The sequence below is a fragment of the Hemicordylus capensis genome, chromosome 3, assembly GCF_027244095.1.
Source record: "Hemicordylus capensis ecotype Gifberg chromosome 3, rHemCap1.1.pri, whole genome shotgun sequence".
Taxonomy (NCBI): domain Eukaryota; kingdom Metazoa; phylum Chordata; class Lepidosauria; order Squamata; family Cordylidae; genus Hemicordylus; species Hemicordylus capensis.
This window is the reverse complement of record NC_069659.1, coordinates 121,836,368-121,860,517: the sequence shown is the minus strand read 5'-3', so window position 1 is coordinate 121,860,517 and position 24,150 is coordinate 121,836,368. Positions and strand designations below refer to the sequence as shown.

General features: G+C 44.2%; 2 long non-coding RNA genes across 3 annotated transcripts in view; both read left to right on the top strand.

Annotated features, from left to right (window-relative positions):
• LOC128350297 (uncharacterized) overlaps window positions 1-24,150 on the top strand; it is a 43,402-nt gene that overhangs the window by 8,146 nt on the left and 11,106 nt on the right. For both annotated transcript variants that reach the window (XR_008319245.1, XR_008319244.1), the window contains exons 2-4: window positions 2,545-2,743; window positions 4,886-4,974; window positions 7,104-7,163. This is a non-coding gene — a long non-coding RNA (uncharacterized LOC128350297). The remainder of the gene's footprint in view (window positions 1-2,544; window positions 2,744-4,885; window positions 4,975-7,103; window positions 7,164-24,150) is intronic.
• On the top strand, window positions 8,395-17,549 carry LOC128350296 (uncharacterized). The gene is made up of 2 exons (XR_008319243.1): window positions 8,395-12,219; window positions 17,234-17,549. It is a non-coding gene; the product is annotated as an uncharacterized LOC128350296 (long non-coding RNA).

Below are 24,150 nucleotides of genomic sequence, written 5' to 3'. Positions count from 1 at the left end.
AATGTCAACATCCAATATACTCTAGAAGATATTCCCTATTTGCAAGAAGCTCTAATCTGGGAAGATTACGTTAGATCAGCACTCCGACCATTACCAAGTTGGAAGACTACAGGAATTGATGGAATAGTTACAGAAATATGGCTGGCAACAGAAGAAGAATTAGTCAAGACTCTAACCAAACTATGCCAGCAAATTTGGAGAATGACACAGTGGCCAACAGTCTACATACCCATATTAAAGAAAGGAAACCGAATGGATTGTGCAAACCATCACACAATATTGTTAATTTCACATGCTAGCAAAATTCTGATCAGGATCATCCAATGCAGATTAGAGTCCTACGTGGAAAAGGAAATGTCAGATATTCAAGCTGGTTTCACACTGGATAATTGAGAAAGCCAAAGAATTTTTTAAAAACCCAGTCAATATGTGCTTTATTGACTACAGAAAAGCCTTCGATTGCGTCAACCATGTCAAGTTGTGGAATAGCCTTAGGAAAATGGGCATCCAAGAACATCATATTATTCTCATGAGAAACCTATACATAGGACAGGAAGCCACAGTCCAGATGGAACATGGTAAATCAGACTGGCTCCTGGTCGGCAAAGGAGTAAGATAAGGCTGTATATTTTCTCTCTCTTTATTCAATTTATATGCTGAACATATAATGACAGAAGCTGGATTGGAAGAAGATGAGCATGGTTTTAAAATTTGAGGAAGAAACATCAATGACCTGCACCACGCTGATGACACTACTCTGATACCTGAGAATGCAGATGATCTGCAAGCTCTAGTTATGAAGGTCAAGGAGCACAGTGAAAAAAATGGGACTACAATTAAATTTAAAGACGACTAAACGAATGACAATGGGTACAGCAACCAGCCTCAGAACTGACAATGAAGACATTGAAGTGGTGGATAGTTTCTGCCTTTTAGGATCAACCATCAACAGTAAAGGATCCAGCAGTCAGGAAATACGCCGCAGACTAGCACTTGGTAAGGTTGCAATAAAGGTCTTGGAAAGGATATTTAGATACTGTGACATGTCTATACCTACAAAGATTAGAATTGTTTAGAGAGTGGTTTTTCCTGTGACACTCTTATGGATGTGAAAGCTAGTCTCTGAAGAAGCAAGATAGAAAAAGTATTGACACTTTTGAACTTTGGTGCTGGAGAAGACTTTTGAGGATACCATGGACAGCCAGGAAAACAAACAAATGGATCATAGAACAAATCAATTCAGAACTTTCACTCTAGGCACAAATTACCAGGCTCAAACTATTATACTTTGGACACATTATGTGAAAACCCAGCTTCCTTGAGAAATCCATAATGCTGGGAAAATTTGAAGGAAAGAGAAGAAGAGCAGCAAGGGGGATGGACTTGATTATGATAGCAATGCATACACCACTGAGAGACCTAAAAGGCCAAGCTGAAGACAGATCATCCTGAAGAGAATCTATATGGTCACTAAGAGTCAACACCGACTTGATGGCACTTAATCAATCAATCATTGATTTAAAATAAGAGTTAAACTGCTTTACCTTTTCACTTGTGCCCTAAAAAGAATGAAAATTCCAAGTTAACGTGTCCATCTTAACTTCCGTGCCATATAAGCTGTAAATACTTTGCACAGTCTGGTGTATGATGATGGCTTTAGAAATGAGGTTCTATGCACCCACACTTTACCTTGGTCTTTCAGTTAGACATTGGGATGTGGAGGGATGCATCCAGTCAGACATTTAACAGGTGCAGTTTCCCTAATTACTTCCTAGAGATGTCCTTGATTAATTTCTGCCTGATTCATCTCTGATCAAGGCAAAGTGTGGATGCATGGAGCCTCATTTCTAACATAGGCTTCTGCTGGTTCACGTTAACTTACAATTCATCGCAGTGCCATAGAATGTTAGAGTTGGAAGGGACCTTAGAGGCCTTCTAGGCCAACCCTCTGTTCAATGCAGGAAACTGCTACTTTATCCTGACAGATAGCTAAGCTGCTGGAAACCTCCAGTAGATCATTTTAGAAGCAAATTGTTTCATTATCAAAGAGCTCTTATAATAAGAAAATTCCTCGTCTAACTTAAATGTTTCCTTGCAATTTCAAGCTGTTGCTACGGAGAACAAGTTTGCTCATTTTTTTTAATGCAACCCTTCAGACCTTTGAAGATGGTTCACGTATCTCCCCCATGTCTTCCCTCCTCTGAACCAATTCCAGTCTATCAATCTCCTTCATAAATGTACAAGGGAGTTCCGCTATCTTTATGACTTTGCCCATGTGGTAAAGAGGTTATAGAATCTACCTCATATGTTTACCTTCCTTGTGATTTTTATAGTGAACCCCTTTCAAGACGTATATCTCCTATGTTAGATAATTTGTCTGGCCGGTCTGATTAATTTTATTTAAATTATCTTTTAACTAATGTGAATAATGACATTATCTCTGGTGTGGCCAGGTTTTGTTATATTATTTGTAAAATGCGTACTGTTTTATTGTAAATGTTTGCTGGTCAATGACTGAATAAACTCATCTCTCTCTAAATGTAGGTCCCAAAATTCAACACAGTATTCCAAGTGATGTTTGACCAGTGCAAAATAGAGTGGAACTATCACTATCCAATGGATCTCTCCCAATTTCCTAAAGGAAAAATCTCCTGAGTTGGGAGAGTCAAGAAGGAATTCTGCATATATATTATACTGTACTTTAGCAGACAGCACCATAATCTTCAACAGAGCTGCTAAAGAGGTCTGTATGGCATTAAAAAATGTTTTCAAGTAATATCTTGTAAAGTTCTCTCTGATATCTCTTATGAGCCCCAAGTGAATTTCTTCTGTGAAGCACCAAACCACCTAGGGTGCCGGCATTCAAACCAGCTCAGCAAGGCAGGGAGTGGTTCCCTTAAAATGCAGGTAAGCAGCTCATTACCTGCTCGTCTGCTCCCCCACTGCTTTTCCAGTGGCAGCACCCAATCTCCAAAAGGCCACACATAGAGGGAATGCAGCGTTTCACTCTTCAGTGTGATGGAAAGCAGGAGGGGTGTACAGATTACTAGAGGAAGAGGTGCCCACTAGAAAGGTTTCTCCGTGGGTCCAGCTTCCTATGGATTTGAGGTAAGCTGGATGGATTGGCACAAGGGCCAATACAGATATTGATTTCAAGCTCTTTGTAGGTTGTAGTAGGGCAAAAGCAGTGCCCAATGGAGTCCCAAGTATAGCATATGAGAGAGCATGAAGGCTGCTGGTTGGAGTCCCAAGTTTTAGCACATGGTGGAGTATACAAAGAAGACTGGTTTGGTTCAAATAGAACTGGACTTGAACCAAACTGGGCCCAGTTTGGTTCCATTCATGTCAAGCCAGACCCCAGTTCGGCTCAAGGCCAAACTGGTTTGGGCCCGGGTCAAGGCGGGGTGGGGGGTGTTCCAGAGGGTTTAAAAAAAAAATTAAAGAAATTACCGCTCGGTCCAGCGGCTTCCGGGGGGTGATGCCACAGGGGGATCTCCAAACAATCCTTGCTCCTCCCACCAGCCATCCTAGATATTTTTAGGGCCGGTTCAGCCCATTTACGGGCCTTTCTGGCCCTGTGCCTGCTCGTGGTGGCCATTTTGAAGACTGCCACATGTGCGCACTGGCCATTTGTGTGCCCGGGTGCTGCCGCCAGACCAGATGGTAAGTTTTTATATCTATATCTATGCCCATACCCTGGCCCAGAATGGCAAATATCACTGCCTCTCACAGAGTGGTGCTTGCCTGGTCCATTTTGGAGAAAGGAGTGGGGATTCTACCCCAGTTAACAGCTCAATGCTAGCCCCTTTCAGAATAGCAAGTCCTGGCTCTCCTTCCTGAAGGTCATCATAAAGACTTGTGCAGAAGTTCTCCACGGGGGAGAAGATATTTGCAGTTCGCCAAGGAATGGGCAGCCAGGTTGTCCTAGTGAGTGATTTACAGCATGGTCATCCAGGGGCAAAGGAGGCAGTTGGAGGTGAGTGGGAGGCCTGGATGGGGGCAAATTGGGTTGAAGACAAGCTTGTGGGTGTGGCAAAAGGAAGGTTGAGTTAACCCTTGGAATAGGGTGAAATACAGCCCTGAGAGAGTGGAGCTGGGGCAGGACTAGGTCATCCAAATGAAGGGAATGATCCTCTGGTGTCCAGAGAGACTCTCTCCTGTTTGCACATGTTTTCACTGGCAATGATAGCCCTTTCCTGCTTGAGGTATGTGTGGCAGGGAGAGATATTTTTTCATTGTGGTGAAGGCTGAAGGGGGGGGGGAGTTGTGTAAGGAAGAGACAGTTTGAGGAGACCCCAGAGATTTGCAGAAAGAGTAACAAGAGTCCATAATGAGGGAAAACGCAGGAAGGAACTCAAAGGCCATGCAAGAGAAGGGATTGCCCCTTGGCCACAGCATCCTCCACACCCCCAGCCCAGAAGGTGTTGGGGGAAAGACTAGGAGAGACTGAAAAGGCTCAGAGAGGGGTTTCCCACAGCCGTAAGCAATTTCTTCCAGGGCTTTAGAAAAGTTGGCCTCCCACCTTGGGACCAAGGGTGTAGCTAGGGGAGAGGGGGCCCATGTTAAACCCTCTCTTTAGTGGCCCCTCGGAATGAGAGAGATAATGAAGAAAATAGGGAGAGCCTATTTATATAATAGGGAGAGCTGGGGGCACTCAGGAGCTGGGACACCTGGGTTTTTTGAACACATTAGCTCAATTATAGCTACACCCCTGCTTGGGACACACAGCTTGAGTGCCAAAAAATATCCAGCTCTCTTCTTCCCTGCCTCAAGGACTCCTCAGACCAGGGGACTGAGGGAGCTATCTGGACTCTTTCCCTCGGGCATGTTATTGATAGTATTTTCTGTCCTGGATGGATTTCTAATATTTTCCCTTTTCATTCAGCCATCAGATGAAACCTCACTGGGGCAAGCAAACAGAATTAAAGGTGATTGAGGAGTCACTCTTCTGCCTGTGACACCTACCAGAGAAAGGTACGGAAGAAGACAGTGAGATAAATTCCTTTGGAGCTTCCCCTCCTGTACCTTGGCAAAGATTCTAGCTGGGCCTGTGCTAACTGGGTGGGGGAGCCTGGCTAGCTCTCAGACTGTATGGAGACAGGTGCTGGATGGAGACAGGTGCCTTGAGCCCCCTTGACCATGAGGGAAAAGGACAGACAGGGGTCTTCTGAGACCCAAAGGGACAATGAGCCCCTCAGGCCACTAGGGATGTGCACGGAACCGGCAGGGGCCAGTTCAAAGGTGTGGGGGGGGGTACCTTTAAGGGCTGGGGAGGGTGCTCTTACGCCTCCTGCCACATTTCCCCCACCAGCACTGCATTTTAAAAGGGTCTGGCAGGGCAGCAGCATACCTGCCTGCTGCTCTGTTCCCTCGTCGGACTGGAAATGACAGGAAGTACCAACTCTAATGGTTCTGGTTCCAAATTGTTAGAAATGGCCTGTGGTTTGGTTCTAATTAGAACCCCCTAGAACCGGTTATAAAAAGTTCTCCATAGGGAATAATGGGGCTGAAACCGGCCCATTATTCCCTATAGGTAGCACCCAGGGATACCAAAGTGGGGTGTGTGGCAGGCTCCCATGGTTGCCAACTACCACCCAAGCCCCAAAGCACTCGGTCAAAGGGGTGATATTTAACGATTAAAAAAAATATTTTTAAAGTTTTATTATTTCTACCATAGGGAGTAAAGGGGATTGGATTTTTTGATGTCACATAGATTCTACATAATGAATTCCTGATTATCCATCAGATAATCCAACACTAGTTGGCCCCCATGGGGACCCACCACACACCCCACACCCCACCCTAGGTGCGCCACCAGCCCAAACACTCAACGCAAAGTCCCAAAAACCATAAAAGTGACCAAAATGAAAACTACAAACACACTACAAACCTAGCCTAAAACCACAAACCATGTGCAAACCACAAATGTAACTACAAACCACAAACCTCACCTGACCAAGACAGGAAGGCACAATCCAAACTAACAAGAAGTAACCACAGAAGACTGCAAGCCTGTTGGAGCAAACCACAAACCAAACAAGCAGACACCACAAACACATTGCAAATCACAAACCTGCTAATACCACCAAGTAACACAAACTACAGAAAAAGCATTTAGACACAGGTGTTTCAGAAGCTTTCTCCTTTTCTTGGAGTTGTGCAGAGACCCTCTGCCTCTTTCCAAAATAAAAGTGTTGTAATTATCTGATCTTCTTTCCCAACCAGAGTACCTCTTCCTGGGATAGTATGAGGCATAATGAGAAGATTTTGAGACAGTATGGGAAGACTGAGGGAGAACCGGGAGACCCTTAATGAACAACTGACATTCTATTGACTTCCACTGGTGTTCATTAGGCCTCTACATAAGTGTTCTCTTCATCTCTTAATGCAAAAGCTATCAGTATTTTTGAGAATACTGCAATTTTTTATTGTTTCATCTCCTTTTTGCTTGCACAGCATTTGAGGGATCTGTTCTTTATCTTGTACTTACTTTGGTTGTTGTTGGCTGTAGGTTGTGCTTGTTATTTGCTTAGTATCAAATTGACTTCATCTTATTTGCATTTGTGCTGACCTTATTTCAAAGATCCATCATTATTGCAGATATTGGTGGACTGACCTCCTTTATAATTGTTCCCATCAGTTATCACCTTACTGATTGGCACTGGTTTTGACACTCTTGTCAAAAGCACGAATCAAGTTACTCTTGAGTAGAAGAGTTCTTATTCATCTTAAAAGTGTCATGAATTCACACTCTTATAAACTATAATTTATTTCAAACCACCATCACTCCAGACATTTATCAGTTCTGCAATGTAGTTTCCTTCTCTCTCTCCCCCTTGCTCTCTGCAAATCAGCCACCAATTTTACCTCAGAAAAGAAAAAGAAAGAGAGATCCATCAACCAGGGTGGCCCAAGTTATCCCAGTGCCTGATAGGCACAAAATACTGCCTTTGCCCCTTGCCCCTGATAGGGGCCAACCCCCTCCCAAAACCAACTTTTTGCAGGTTTTGAAAGTGCATGGTGGGAAAGTGCAACAACTTTACATCTTGCTACATTAGTGGTCCAACAATCTACTGACTGTATTTCATCATTTCTCATGAAAGGGCTGTTCCTGCCATCAACAGCATGCAGTCTTTTCACTGATGTGACAACGGCTGGTGGTGGTGAGTTGCAAAGTTTCATTTTCAATCTTTAATAGAATTGTGGAGGAATGGATTGATGAGAAGAGGATACAGAGTTTCTGTCACTACAGGGTGAGAATATGGAATGACGGGAACCGACTAGGTGGCCAAGTTTCACCTGGAGCTCTGAGAGTCGTTGCTGTTCCTCAGTGTATAGATCCATCAGTCCTTTACTAAAGTCCTGTGATACTCCTGGTCTACCACTGTCATGGACTTGTAGTATGACCTTGAGCAAGTCATTGTGTATGAACTTTAGTTCTCTACCTGCAAAACTAAAATAATAGTAATAGTTACTTGGCTGCAATTAATATAGCGAAGCACTTTTAAAGTATATATTTATAATATAGCAAAGCACTTTTAAAGTATATATTTATAGGTTGTTCAAATTATAAGTACTAAATTAATAACTAATAATCTGCAGTTTCTCAGTAATTATATTGCATGAAATAAATTGTTGAACATCCTAATAAAGGAGATGAAATGGTGACATCCAAGAGCTTTTGGTGCCTGAGGCAGAAAATCCAAATGACACTACCACTGAATAATGAACTAGGTGATTGACAATTGTTGCCTTTTAATGGTACCTCCCCCCCAAATCTTGCTGTCTGAGGCAAGCTACTTTACATTGTCTAACGTATTAGGGGTGTTCTTATGAAAATTAAAGTGAAAACATGAGGCAGGAGACAACAGAGCTTCCCCTCTATTAGCAAGAAGCAGCCTCCTCTGTATACCAGTACCCATCTAATAGTTGAAAACTTAAGTTTCCAAATTAATTGTTTACAGAGACATGGCATGAGAGTTCAAATAATAACTTTAAAATTAGCACAGTGAATTAAAATAATAACATCCTACTAGGAATTCAGCTAGGCGTCATGCTAATTACCACTTATTCACAAGTTTGAAGTCAAGGCCTGTTGGCTTTGCAAATGTAAAAATCTAATTTTAACACTTCTAATGGTACCAAGGGAAACATAGATTAAAAGGCTACTGTTGCTGCTGCCAAGCATGTTGTTATTTAACAGACAAATTAAAACCTTGGGGAAAACCACTAACTCCTCTCAGATACTGATTAGATGTACATCTATTTAAGTGCTGATTCAGTGTGCTAGTGGCTACAGGCAACAAGCAGTGAAGGGAAATAGCAACAAAAGATACAGAAAGATCTTCTCATCCCAATCCTCTGATTGGCTCTGCTAAGGCAGATATGTGCAAAATTAGGTAACAAGCAGGTACAAGGTGAAACTACCTCTGCACAAATGAAACATGGGCTCTTTTGCTACTTACCAGGAACATTCCCTATTTTCTGGAATCTGTCCCTGGTAAATCACTGTCCCCATTTTGTCCTTATTTTTACCTCCTAGGGATGCCTTGCTCAATTTTTCTTTTCTTCACTTGAGGTTTTCAGGGTTCAGTTCTCTCCCCAGAGTCTATAGAAATTAAACTTCCAATTGGATGGGTGGATGAATCATGTCTCTAGTGAACTTGCATGTAAATGGGTGCACAACATTAAGGCACTATGTAGTGCAGAGTATATAAGAGGCAAAATCCAATCTTCAGCAATCTGTAATAGTGGGAGGGCTGCATTTCATTCTGACCCCTCCACCCATGAACATCACCGTTTAAGGGTGCAACGAACATCTCAAATTGGGTTTCCAAGGAAATGCTTCAAAAATGAATGTTTTCATATCCCTCCCAGAAACATGGGAATCTGCTAAAAAAAACCCTCTACCAAAGTTTTGTGCTAGTTTGTGCCATTTTTTTTGCCACAAACCCCATGTTTTGAACTGCCTCATTTAATGGACATCTCAGATTAAATAAGGCAGTGCAAAATTTAAAGTGAACACAAAATGAAAATGAACACAAAACTCTGGTAAAGGTTTTGAGGGGATCCCCATGCGGATAGGAGGGAATATGAACATATTACTTTTGGGGGGGGCGTATTCCTTTGGAACCCCAATTTGAAATGTCCAGTACACCATTAAACGAGGTGGCACAAAACCCGGAGTTTGTGGCACAAAATTAGCACAAAACTTTGGTAGCGGTTTTGAGAGGATATGACAATGTTCATTTGAGGGTGGGTCAGGAGGAAATGCATCTTGTTTGTCCAGTAATTTTTAGTATGAGAATTGTTTGTTACAAGTGTATTTTAATCTGCAAAACATTAGGGAGTATGAGTTTGGTTCATCAGCTTGGTAATCTGAAATAATGTGTTCTGCATTCACTTTATTTCCTGCTTTCCATTTGAGGCATGGAAAAAAGAATTGTCTGTCACACTTCCCAAACTGCTTGGCCAGTTCCCTTCATATTGAACATTACACTTCCTAGCTTGCTTGGCACATTCACAAACATGTCCCTGTTTTTATCAGTGATACACTGGATGGTTTGATAAAAAGTCACTGTCGGTATTAGGGCTGAACTGAATAGTTGGGTGGGGGTAGGACTGAATTTTAAATTAAAACCACCAATCAAGTAAAACTTTTCATTGAAGCAGTATGTACTTCCAGCCAAGGAGGGCAACGGGGTGGCAGGGAGATACGCTGCCACCCTAAAGACTTTTAACTGCAATGGGCGCCAGTGGGGGGAAAGCAGCAGGAGGGGTAAGTACACCCTCCCCCACCCTTAAAGAGGCACTCCCGCCACCTTTGAACCGCCCAGCTCTGTGCACATCCCTAGTGAATAGCAGTGAAGAGAGTTCTACTATTCTTCTCCCCCTTGCATGTTTCACATTTCTGATTGTATACAGATGTATGCCAAAAGTCTCAACACTTGACATGAAGTTACTGCCAACACTCTTATATAATGGATGCATATATTACACAGGCAGGGGAGTTCCTGTGTGTTATAGGGGAGAGGTAAAACAGCATTCTGTAACCCAACCAGCCCCCCCACCCAAACACCCAATACTCTGTGGCTTCTCAAAGCTTTCTGCTACCACTATTGGTGCCTGAAGGGGCATTGTTACACTCAGAATCGCCTACTCAACAACGATGCCAGTTTTTAAAATCAAATCCATGGAATAATGGCAAAGTTATGAAGAATAAAAGCTGAAAGGAAATTTGTCATTGTTGAAAAACAGACATGACACCTTGTGACTGCAGCTAGGTCTCCCCCCCCCACACCCACACCCACACCCACCATATTTATAATGGGTATCTTTTGCCTTGACTAAGGAAGCACAAATTTACTTAATTGCTTTAGGAAAGGTCTCTTCAAATGGCCTGTGTCATGTACTGTGTGCTTTCATTGTTTAGTCAAAATAAAGATGTTTGAAATTTCTGCAAATTACAGACAAAGAGGGGCCCAAAACATCAAGTGAGGAGTATGCTCAAATCACTCAGAATATTCGAGAGGAGAAAAGGGAAGGAGGGAGGGGGAGTGGGCAGAGAAGGGAGGGGCAAGTGCACAGCTTCTGCCCTGATTGCCCAGAAAACAGCTGTGCAGGGGAGCTTTGTTTTTGCTCCTTCTCCGAAGAAATCGAAATGTCTAGAAAGGATAACCATTACAGCTGAATGGTATAACTGATGTATCTGAGGAAAACAGGCCTCATTGTTGGTTCATTTTACCTCAGAACTGGTAGGCCTCAGTGCTCCTGTATGGTTTTAAATACCTTCTAACCTCATTCCTCATAATGGGGAAGGGCTGTTGAGTTCCTTGTAAGGGCCAGAGGGAGCAGGACATTTAACAGTTGTGTGGCAGGCAGAAATTTAACAGGTGCAACTTTGGTTAGCACAGGAGGGTGCAAGCAGCACCTGCTGATATTCTCCCTTTACTTCAAGCTCCTTGGCAGCCATGTGTGCGCACACACGTCGATATGACACTTACCAGGGCTGCAGGGAGGTACACTCTAGTCTCGCACCAGTGGTTTTAAGGAGAGCGTTGGTGGGGGGAAAGCAGCAGGGAAGGTAAGGGCACCCTCCCTGCTCCTTAACCCCGCCTGCCTCCTGAGAGTGCACGAATCAGTTCATGCACATCCCTATTGATAAATGACTGAATGTATTCACTCTCTGCATCTGAGAAGCATATGAGAGGCAGCATGGTGTAGTGGTTAGACTAGGACCGGGGAGACCTGGGTTCAAATCCCCATTCAGCCATGATACTAGCTGGGTGACTCTGGGCCAGTCACTTCTCTCTCAGCCTAACCTACTTCACAGGGTTGTTGTGAGGAGAAACTCAAGTATGTAGTATACCACTCTGGGCCCCTTGGAGGAAGAGCAGGATATAAATGTAATAATGATGATGATGATGATGATGATGATGATGAACTTGTATCACTATAATGGAGAATATACTCAAAAATTATTTCACTGTAGATTTTTGATGAAAATGAGAAATATATTGATTAAAAACTGAATTTTTGTATCACAGTACAGTGATGGCACACTCCTATTCCAGCCAACTTCAAAAAGCTATTGATTACATTGTAAGGAAGCACACATTTATCATTTGATTCATGCCCAGCCTGTTTCCTTCACTCCTCGCATTATTTTCTGTTCAGCACATTTCTGTTTTTTAAGGGTGTTCCTTTCTATGAATATCTGAGTAATACAAATTGATGTGATTTATGAAAAACTATAATAAATATGATGTAATTCTAATATAAGCAATTATATAATTGCAGAGAGAGAGAGAGAGAGAGAGAGAGAGAGAGAGAGAGAGAGAGAGTAAAATTAAAGTTTGCAGGCTAGCACCAGAGAAGCAACAGATTCTGGATTCTTCCTGCAGGGGGCAATGTACTACAATAAAAGGAAACAATGAAAATAAGCAAAGTAATTTCTCCAGATTACACAATTAATTTTTATAGCTCAGAAGCATAGTGTTTAACTATCTCTCTTTTTAATGTTTCGCAATATTGTAATGGCTATAAAGAAAAGATACTAAAATGTTTTTCCTTCTTTATTTTATATTCATGTTTTGAGAGAAACAACACTTAAGCATCCATTAAGCTTGTTATTGACAGAATGACTGGTGTTTCTATGAGAAAAAAAGATCAGATCAGATGGCAGAAGATGGGAATGATTAAACGATCAGACATCACAATGTATGAACAGCAACTGTTTGAACAACAGTGTACAGGAAATGCATAATGTGGAAAATGTATAAGAAAGTGTTTTGACATATTCCCATGAACTTCAGTGTCAAAATTCATCCCCTTTAAATTTCAACTTTTGCTAAAACAGTGACTGACATCCAAACTAGCACTGCACTGTAAGAGTGCAGAGTTCCAGCCAAGAAGACTATTCACACACACGTGCAAAACTGAACTAAGGGAGCCCAGCCCTGTTTTGCATGCACGTGTGAACCACCGGGATTAGGCCAATCCTGGCAGCTCCACAGTGGCAAACCCGCCGAAATAGCCAACCTATAAAATGAGGTTGAGCATTCCTTTAAACTCATTTCTGTATCATGTGTCAGCCACACTGTGTGGTGCCCGGGAAGGAGAGGGGAGGCGGGATCCCCATGATGCACTGCACACTTGTGCAGTGCATAATGATATTTCTGGGGGCTGATCTTGGCCTGACCCTCCCCACTGCCTGGCTGCACGGGTAATCGTCTGGATGCACAGGGAATGTGCCCAGCAACACCAACGGGATCATCTGTGAGGAAGAGAAGTATAACCCACCTTCCCTGCAGCCCGCTCAAGAGCCCTTCTCACAGATCGTGAGAAGAGGCTCTACCTCTGCACTGTCATATGAGCAAGTAAAATGTGATTTTCACCAATTTCTCCTCCCTTCTGAAGCCCATTGTACATCATGAAAATATCTGCTATGTGACATCCATAGATATGTCATCTAACCCTCAGGGACGTATTTTCAGGTTACACAGAGGGTTTCCTGAGGAGGGGAAGATAGTTGAAATTTCTTCCCACTCCACAAACACAGACAAGCCACAGACAGGTGTTAGTCTGGAATTCTTCAGAATGGGAATTCTTTCCCCATTGCACCAGTGCTTCTCTAGGTGCAATGTCAGCCACTGTGCCCTAAGCAATGTGGAAGAAGAGTGAGAAATAAATGTAATAGACAGTAAACATAATTCCTGGAGGAGATGCAGTGATTTAGTGCTAGCACTATTTATGTTTGTTTTTGAAAAATGGTATCTCAATTCCCTTAAAATGTAACTTGATATGGCTAATAAAGTTAAAAGTTAAAACATTTTTTAAAAAACCACAGCAGCCCAGAATAAAAACAACAGCAGGACAGAAAATCAGACTGACCAGAATTTAAATCAGTCAGGACCAACAGCCTCTTTACAAAGCCATGTCTTAGCCAAGCATCTGAAGGCATAAAGTGAGGATAACATACTTGCTTCCTTGGGGAAGGCATTCCACAATTTCAGTGCCACCACAGAGAGGACAAACTACCACATTATTCTAGTAGATTTCTGACAAAGCAGCAAGTGACATTTATATATTTGATGAAATGTTTCCATTAGGCTTGCTAAATTCATTATAAAACAGTTCCTTTTGACACACATTTGTGTCCATTTTTCCCTTCGGCCTTAAGCATAACAGACAAGAGTTATTTGATTTAATGTATGCCCTAGAAAGGCTACATTTGCAGTTTGGATTAGAAGAATGCATTTTGCAGTTTTAACTTCACAGTTTTATACTTTTACTTTGAATTCCGTATGGATTTGGCATTGGGTTAATTACCAGAGCAATTTGAGACACACATGACAGTTTCCATGGCCCTATTCACATGTACCACCAAACCACAGTTAAATGGGGCAGAGATTGGAATTCCTGTACATCTGAACACGTGAAACTGCAGTTTCATGCCCAAAGTGACCTGCGGTTCACCTTGCCAAATTTCAATTTGAATCTTCGGTTTGTAGTGAGTTTCACCTTGAGGTTTGGGGGTGGCAGCATTATGTCTGAATGCAAACACTGCCATAAACATGGTTTCACACTGTTTATGGAACCAAAATCATAGAAATAGTGGCCGAGACACACCCAGGGACACATCCGCTCCATGCCTGCCGTGCTTTTCGATGGCTGCCTCTCTGAGCACTTGCCACATTCTACCCCTTGCACTTGTTGGAGACTCGAAAACAGAAAGCTTTCCTGAAGGTTAATAAGATTCTCCTGTATTTTATAGCTAGTTTTAGTCTTTGAAATGGTTTACATGATTAAAGTGATGTCTGGGAAAGGAAATCTTGAAATCTCTGCAGTGCTTACCACAACGCTCCTGTGGGTAAAATCTTGGGTCTGCATCACACCAACCTGATATTCTTGATACCCAAGACTGCCAGCCAGGTTCAGTTCTAAAATAAACTGCAGTTGCCAGGTTCTGCCTAATTACCAGTAGAATTCAAAAGACCATTTTATGTATTTGAACTGAGTATTATTATCTATTAAAGATAGCTATTATATAATGAGGCACTTCTCATGAGCAGTGGGAAGCGCTGAGAGGAGGTTTGTGGGGAGAATGGGCTTAGCCCATTACGGAGCCGGTGGGGGCTGTGGGGGTCACCCCGGAAGTTCCAGGATGCCCTGTGCAGGGTATCCTGGAGAGACCCCCTAGCCCGGGAGGCTGATTGCAGACTCCCAGCGGGGGTCTCCTCTTGTGTTGCTGTGGTGCAAAGCTGTGCCACAGCAGTACACGATTAGGAAACCTGGGTTTCACGATCATGAAACCCGGAGCGCTCGCTCTGGGGAGGGCTACTTTGGCAGTCTAGTTGCCAGGGAACCATCGGGCTCGCACACAAGCCCGCTGGTTCTCACGATGGGGAAAAACTGGGCTGGGCTTCTTTAGCCCGGTTTTCCCTCACCATGAGAATGGCCTCATTGAGTTGGTTTTTTCCTGCTTCCCCATAAATGTTGTTGCTTCCCCAATATTTTTAAGTGTTTCTAGGAACCTTTAGGAAGTCTATGTATTTTCAACTTTTGTATTTTATTTTATTATTTTTCTTTTTACTTTCGCTCTTCTGTATTTGCTGGTCAGTGACCGAAATAAAAATTACTACTACTAGATTAATTATCCCTGATAAAAGTCAGGTTGATGTTGTGCCAAACTGGAATCACAGTTTTCCCCTCCTTTCTCATGGGAAGCACACGCACTGCTCCACAGGAACATACAGAGGCAATTCACATGAGTAGCCAAGCCCAGGCTTGGATCGCCTACCCTGGACTTTGCTGCCCGTGTGCACCACTGGGATCAATCCTGATCCTGGCGCTGCATCAGCCCCAGGCCCGGGAATTTACCTCAGGCTTTAACCTGGATTTAAGGGTGCAAGCACACCCGTAACCCTATGTTTGGGGTCGTGTGTGTACATGTGGGGCTTAGTATGATGGACTTTGTGACTTGGCATAGGAAATGCACTGTCTTACCCCAGTCCTGTACTATAATTCTCAGGCCCATTGAAAGAATGTGTGTGTGCTCAAAATAGGGATATACACAAGCTGGTTTGGCACCACAGGGAGGAGAGTGAGGAGCAGGATCTTTAAGAAAGAGAGTCAAAAAACATTCCAACCTGGCAATCCTTCATCTCTTCCCTTCAGACTAAGGGCCAAGAAAGCCATTGCATTGCATGGAGCCTGAAAGATGGGGAAAACCTTTCCCAGATGGGGAGAACAATATGTGAAACTGCTACATGACTTGAATTTCTTCTAGTTAGTTTGAATTGAATACAGTTTGTGTATGTCTCTAATAAGCAGTAATCACTGCCCTTTGTAGAGATTCATCAGGCAGAAATTCATTAGGGTATCTCTAGCAAGTGATTGGAGCAGCAATACCTGTTGAATTTGTACCTAGATACACCTCTGCACAGCCCAGTGTTGAGCTGAAATATCAAAATAAAATGTAGATGAATGGAGCCTGATTTGTAAACCCAGCATAATATAGGAAACTGTACAAATCTTTTATGTAGTATATATGCTGTGGAAGTTAAGATTGACACTTTAACTTCAAATTCCCACACTTTTCAGAGCACAAGTTTAATGCACCTCAACTCTAATCTTTTTGGATTACTGAAGACTATAATGTTACAAACTACCCATCTATGTCAGCCTATTTGTGAAGGCATGAACTAAGTTCCACCTATCTTGTACAAAAAAGCCATTTCATGGGGGGGGGGGAATAACATTTCCCCCCCAGATATAGGAAACCAGGCTTCACTAGGTTCACCTAACTGCCTGAACCAATGTGCTGTTCCTTAGGAAGAATTAGTCATATCAAAATGGCTTCAATTAATTGATAAAGACCAAGGTCATGGTAACAAAGATAAGCTGGTTTCAGAAATTTCCCATTTAGATAGATAGCTTATTACGGTCTATAGACCAGAACAAAACTGCCTATTTGTAACCTATTTTATAGCTGCTTCCCTCACAAACACAAGGTAATCTTATATAGATTTAACAAAGAGTTTATTCAGAAACAATTCCATTTTCTCCTCCTTTCCCTCCTTTTTACTTTCTGACTCCGCTCCCCGCCACCATACTCTCTACCGGATCTCCACTGGGACAAACTTCTAAACAACAAAACATAAAATATACTGGATAGATTACAACATAACCTTATCAAAAAAAGAGAAAAGATAGACCCTTTCTTCCAAATATGATTCATTAGTTACCATTTTTGAGAAGTGAAGTGACCTTCTCACTAAAGGTAAAAATACAGATGGCAAGCCAATGGAATTTTGTGTTTGCACCATAAGTGCCATAATCAATGCTTCCAGAGAGAACCTTTCTACTGAAATTTTTAGGGAAGCACTGCGTTCATCCTTTCCTTTTAAGGATGCCATAAGAGTCAGATAGTCACCTGCATTAGAGAAGATGAAATACCTATGGGTGCTCCAAGACTGAATTGTAGAGGGGACCAGTATGACCTATCCCCGTTAAAGCAAAATTTCCACTGTTCCCAAATGCTACTTCTTGACCTGGAACAATCTTCCCTGAGTACTAAGAGCTTCAATCTATACAAAAATGTTTTATTATTCCAATGTACAAAATACAGCTCGCTACACATGTAATGTGACTTGTAACTTGGCCAGTTTCACACAGATCACTGTGCATGTCCATTGTAAATTCCTTTATAACCGTATTTTCCCCCCTTCAGTGAATAGCCATTCAAACATTTGAATGGTAGAATACAAGCCAGTTCCTGATGCCGAGAAGTTGTCGTAGAAGATCCTGTCAGATTTAAGGCCAATTTCTGTAAACCACAAAGCTCCGAAGCAATGGACACTGTGTCTTTCATACCGTCCACTATTAGCATTGCTAATTCTGCCATTTGATACTGTGTTCAATTGATCCCTGGACTGAATGGTGTTATGTTTACACATTTTTTCCATATTATGTTTTCTTTACCACCATGTTCCATTTTGCCATGGGAGTTCAGACCTCTTGTGCTCAGCTATAAATATTTGACCCCTCATTCTCTCATTTGTCTGTTTTCTCCTGCTGAGCCTTTGCCTTTTCGTATAAAAGTCAGTCAGATTGAGTGAGGCCCGTGAATGATAGCCTGTCAGGGGCTGCTAACCTCGTTGAGTTGCACAGCACTTCCCCTCAGCAGGTAACATCCTGGAAAAACAGTGAGTGTGACAGGTTCAGAACACAAAGGGCTTCTCTTATTGTTATTTTAAAAGAGCAGTGGACTTTTCATTGCCAGTTTTTATCATAGATGGATATTGGTAAACAGGACCAGTGTCCATTGTACCTGCGTTAAGCAACATTAAGGTTCAGTCTGAAATCTTGTAACAGTGATCTTCAAATATCCAGACTGCACAAATAATAAGCTTCATAGCGTCTGGAGGGAATAATTTTCACCTCTTACGCATTTTTATTCATTACCTTCATATCTCTTCATCCAAGTTGCTCAGGATAATGTACATTGTCTTTTCTCACACCATTTTATCCTCATAACAACTCTGTGAGGACAAACTATACATTACAATAAATACTTGTAGGTGGGGCCTGAGTGTTTGTGGAGTTATTTTTAGTGCCACTCTGCAGCTGGAGTTGAAAGGCCCATGGATTCCTGGAACCTGCACTACATGCCTGTGCAAAACAATATGATGAGAACTCATCATGTGATAGTATTTTGAGGACAATGTGCTCAAAAGGGAAAGAGGGAAATTGTGGCAAGGAGGGGAGGGTGGCAAAGAAGCTGCAGAGCAAGAGCACGGTCTGGGGAAAAGCCTCTTTTTGGCATAGGAAGTATTATGTTTAATGTATAACTTTTGATTCCTTCGGAAAATGGACGTCCCAGAACATCTCATTGTTCTCATGAGAAACCTATACACAGGACAAGAAGCCACAGTTCAGATGGAACATGGTGAAACAGACTGGTTCCAGATCGGCAAAGGAGTAAGACAAGGCTGTATATTTTCTCCCTCTTTATTTAATTTATATGCTGAGGAGCTGGATTGGAAGAAGATGAGCATGGTTTTAAAGTTGGAGGAAGAAACATCAATATCCTGCGCTACACTGATGACACCACTCTGATAGCTGAGAATGCGGATGATCTGCAAGCTCTCGTAATGAAAGTCAAGATGCACAGTAAAAAAATGGGACTACAGCTAAATGTCAAGAAGACTAAACTAATGACAATGGTTACAGCAACCAGCCTCAAAACTGATAATGAAGGCACTGAAGTGGTGGATAGCTTCTGCCTTTTAGGATCGACTGTCAACAGTAAAGGATCCAGCAGTCAAGAAATAAGCTGCAGACAAGCACTTGGTAGGGTTTCAGTAAAAGACTTGGAAAGGATATTTAGATGCTGTGACATTTCTATACCTACAAAGATTAGAATCATTCGGACAATGGTTTTTCCCATGACACTCTATGGATGCGAAAGCTGGACTTTGAAGAAGCAAGATAGAAAAAGTATTGATGCTTTTGAACTTTGATGCTGGAGAAGACTTTTGAGGATACCATGGACAGCCAGGAAAACAAACAAATGGATCATAGAACAAATCCATCCAGAATTTTCACTCGAGGCACAAATGACCAGGCCCAAACTATCATACTTTGGACACATAATGTGAAATCCCAGCTCCTTTGAGAAGTCCATAATGCTGAGAAAAGTTTAAGGAAAGACAAGAAGAGGACAACCAGCAGCAAGGTGGATGGACTCAATTACGAGATAATCTATTTATGTGGTCGCTAAGAGTTGACACCGACTTGATGGCACTTAATCAATCAATCAATCAATAATTTTTGATATAAATAGTGGGTAATTTTGTAATTGCTTCTATTTCATTAATCCAACAATGCCCTTTTCAAAGGTACTATAAAGTGCCTGCCTATCTATCTATCTATCTATCTATCTATCTATCTATCTATCTATCCCTGCCATTGTGCCCTCAAACAACTTTATACCATTTCATAAAGAAAAACACATATCTCATATTTGCCTTGCATTTCTTAGTCATCTCCCTCTGTGGAAGTGAAGGTGGGGGCTGCTCCCTATTCTTGGATGACCTTTACCGGGGAATTGACAGAGGGAGTGTGATTCTCTTGGTCCTCTTGGATCTCTCGGCGGCATTCGATACCATCGACCATGGTATCCTTCTGCGTCACCTGGCAGAGTTGGGAATAAGGGGCACTGCTCTGCAGTGGTTCCGTTCCTATCTCTCGGGTAGATCCCAGATGGTGGAGCTTGGTGACAGTCGCTCCTCAAAGCAGGAGCTGTTATATGGAGTCCCTCAGGGCTCCATTCTGTCACCAGTGCTTTTCAATATCTACATGAAACCGCTGGGTGAGGTCATCAGGAGATTTGGTGCTGGGTGTTATCAGTATGCTAATGACACCCAAATCTACTTCTCCCTTTCATCTTCAGGAAATGGCACTCATTCTTTAAATGCCTGCCTACAGGCAGTAATGGGCTGGATGAGGGATAACAAATTGAAGCTGAATCCAAGCAAGACATAGGTGCTCATTGTGGGGGCTCAGAATCTGAGGATTGAGTTAGAGCTTCCTGTGCTGGATGGGGTTACACTCCCCCAGAAGGAGCAGGTTCACAGCTTAGGAGTACTCCTGGACCCAGGCCTCACCCTCGTTTCTAAGGTGGAGGCCATGGCCAGGAGTGCTTTCTATCAACTTCAGCTGATTCGACAGCTGCAGCCATTCCTTGAGGAGGATGACCTCAAAACAGTGGTGCACCAGCTAGTAACCTCCCAGCTTGACTATTGCAATGTGCTCTATGTGGGGCTGCCTTTGTACATAGTTCAGAAACTTCAATTAGTTCAGAATGTGGCAGCCAGACTGGTCTCTGGGGCAACCCGGAGAGACCATATTATGCCTATTCTGAAATAATTGCACTGGCTGCTGCTATGTTTCCGGGCAAAATACAAAGTGCTGATTATTACCTTTAAAGCCCTGAATGGCTTAGGCCCGAGTTACCTTAGAGAGTGCCTTCTTCTGCGTGATCCTCACGGCACATTAAGGTCATCTGAGGAGGTTCGTCTCCAGTTACCACCAGCTCGTCTGGTGGCAACTTGGAGGTGGGTCTTCTCTATAGCTGCTCCGGGGCTGTGGAATGCGCTCCCTGTGGAAATCCGCAATTTGAATTCTCTATTAGCCTTCAGGAGAGCCCTTAAAATGTATTTGTTTGGCCTGGCTTTCCAGGGTTTTAAAATCTGTTTTAATATTCTAACCCGATTTGGGGGCTTTTAATCACTGTAATTGTTTAATTGTTGTTTTAAAATGTTTTTAAATTGTTAATTGTTGTTATATTGTTTTTAATTTGTTTTAGCTCTTTATTGTTTTAATGGTTTGTTTTAATTGTAAACCGCCTGAGCCATTTTGGAGGGGCAGTATATAAATCAAATAAATAAACAAATAAGTAATGCACCCAGACCCAACGAGATGCAGAGAGATTACTATGGTGTAATTGGCCAATTCTTTATTGAGGTTTAGCTGTATTGCACATACAAGCATATTAGCTGGGATTGGCTTGTCCCTCTACAGTGCGGCAGCTACCTGGCCGGCCACAGCCGTGGCCACCATTATCTAAACGACCGTGGCGATAGCACCTTGGCTCCAAGCCGCTCCTCCGTTCTAAAACGGAGGCGCCCTTCTTCACCGATCTAAGGTCAGGTTTTAACTATCAGACACCACCCCTCCAATGCTGCACAGCCATACAGAAAGGGTGTCACCTGCATAAGAGTTACACAGCAACCCTGATCTGTCAAGCCTCAAGGGATCCGCTCTTCCTCCTTGATTTTAAACGCTTACCTAAGGTGCCACACCTATTTTCTTAGCTGTTCCATGCCGCACTGTACCTGCCACAGTGGGCGTTGGCCTAGCTTAACGCCCCACACCCCATAGGCCCAGTATGACCTTAGCCAATCCCAGCCTCAGATCGTCAATGAAAAAAACCTCATGCCAATGGCTGAAAGGTGGACTCCGTTGGCCCGGTACAGGGCGGGCTGTGTGAATACGATGTCATCATGCGGGATGCACCCGCCACCCCTAGTGGCCAGGAAATGGGCCATTGCCGCGTTAACCCCTCGCCTTGCCCTGTCCACCTTGTTCTGCTTGCAGACCCCGCACCACACCCTTCACTGCGTGATGTCAGACCAAAGCAGGATTATGCCTGGGCACCAAGCTAGGACTGTCCCCAGGTCCTGCATGATCTGTTGAGACAGTGACAGGCCGGCCCTTCTTGCAGTGGCTGTGTGACACCGTGGCCAGATGCAGGCTGCCGTACTTCCGTATCAGGGTGACTGCGGATATGAGGGAGGATATGAGGCTCTGGTTGGGCTTCCTGGACTCTTTCAATGGGGTTTCCTTCTGGCGCTCCTTGCAGCTCCTGGAAGCGGACTTCCAGTACAGTCAGATATGGCCGGGGGCCTCGGCTTTGGCCTGTATCTAAGGGGGAAATGGTGTGCGGAGCGCTGGCCTAGTGACTGGACAGAGAGGGGAGTCACAAGGGACCTCACCTTTCTCGAATTATTCCCCCATAGTGGTAGCTGTGCACATCTGGGCGGACCATTTCAGAGACTCGGTCGTGCGCTTCTGGTGCGACAACCTGGTGACAGTGCAGGTGGTTAACCACATTGGTTGCATTGGTTTGAGCCTGCCCTACCTCCAAAAAGGTAGTCGTCAAGTTAGTGAGCTGAGGAACAGAGCTGCACTCTACGGTGCAGCGCCCATTCTAACATTGAGCTGCAGGCCTTGAAGGCCGCACAGGAAACAGTGCAGCCCATGGGCAATGCCCTGTCAATGTAGTATTTTCCCTCAAATGCAAACCCCAACAGGTCAAAGTCATCTGGGTGGACAGGCAGTAGCCGGAAAGCCGACTCAATATCACACTTGGCCAGCAGTGCCCCAGGCCCACAAGCCTGGACCATTGCTGTTGCCTCATCAAAGGAGGTGTAACGGACCGAGCATAGCTCGGCTGGTATGCCATCATTGACGGAGCTGCCCCTTGGGTAAGATAAGTGGTGTATTAGTCTGTATTCCCCAGGTGCCTTCTTGGGCACCACCCCCAGTGGGGCTATCCTTAACGTCCGCAAGGGAAGCTCAGTAAAAGGGCCAAGCACATGGCCTAAGGCCACCTCCTTGTTTATCTTCCTCGCTACCACCTGCTCCATCCCTTCTACCAATTTTAGATTGGTGGTGAAACTAAATGTGCATGGAAACTGGCACGGGATCCTAAAACCCTCTGCAAAACCAGCCGGCTCCAAATACCGTGCACGCCCTGTCAGGGTAATCGCGCAGCAGCCTCTTAAGCACGGGCATTATAATTGGGGTGGGTCCCTTTTCCCACACTGCCTCCCTGGGCGGCTGTGGGCCCTCTGCTACCACCACCCCTGTTGCCCCCATTTCCCATTCTAAAGCCCTTAGCCCGCGAGCAGTTGAGGCCAGGGTGCGAGCCGCCGCAAAAACCTCATTCATGCCTGAATTTGCAGGGAGAGTGAGCATACATGCCGCTCCTGTTGAACTCCCAGCACACCAAGGGACTTTGAACCCCCTGGGCGCCAGCGGGCGAAGCTGCTGATGCCGCTGGAGTTTTAGAGATTAAATGGCCGCTTTCGGTGCGCTCCCCAGTCAATGGCCTTGAGGGCATCATGATTCTAAGCCACAGCTCAGAATACTGCTTTCCCCAAGAAATCCCGGGGTTGTTGGATGCCCGCTTTCTGAACGCCTGGTCATACGCCTCCCAGGCATTACATGCAAAGTCCATAAATGCCCTGTGAATGCTGTCAAAGTATTTGATGAGCCCTGGGCTCCTTTCAGGAATCTTCTGGGTGACCACCCCCATGTAAATGGTGAACCCAGACACCAAGTGGTTCCAGTTACTCTCAGTGGGCTTCCTTTTGGTACGCACCTTATCCTTTTCCTGCTCACCCTCGGTGCCAACAGGCTCAGGTTCTTTAAGCAGCAGTTGGAAGATATCTATGTACTCTCCCTTCCAAATGCGCTCTTTTACGTGGGGCAATAAATGGTCACCCAACGGGACTGTCCTGTCGCCTGAACTGTTGCCCGCACTTGTCGGGGCAGCCTGCGCAGGGGTGGCACTTGCGCCTGCCTGCCCCTCCTCCCCTTGCCAAACCTGGTTACAGGTGGCATGCGGAGATGCCCAATTGGTCTGGCCTGGGAACCACCCAAAGGCCCCTGTAAGCAGGCCCCACGGTAAGCCCCAAGGCCAGACTCCCTGGGGGAACTCACCGTATCCGAGCCCTTGTCCAACCATGTCCTCAGCAGCACCTTCTGGTGTCGGTCCATCTGCCCTCCCGCTGCCTCCTGGACGGGCCCCAGTTGATGTAGCTGCCTTGAGTGCTGCCAAATGGTCAGTAAAACCCTGCATCAGTTTGGCACGCTTTGCAGCCCCGGATAGCCTGCGGCTTCCTCCACCCTTCCCTCTGGGATTCGCTACCCCAGATGGGCCACCCCCTCTGCTATCTCCCTTGGGCGCCGTGTGCTCTTTTTCTATTGCCCCCAAACGGGCAATAAGCGCCCTGATAGCTGACAACCCAAGTTCCCATTTGTCCTCTGACAAGGAGTCTGGTTGAGTTGGGGGCCTCT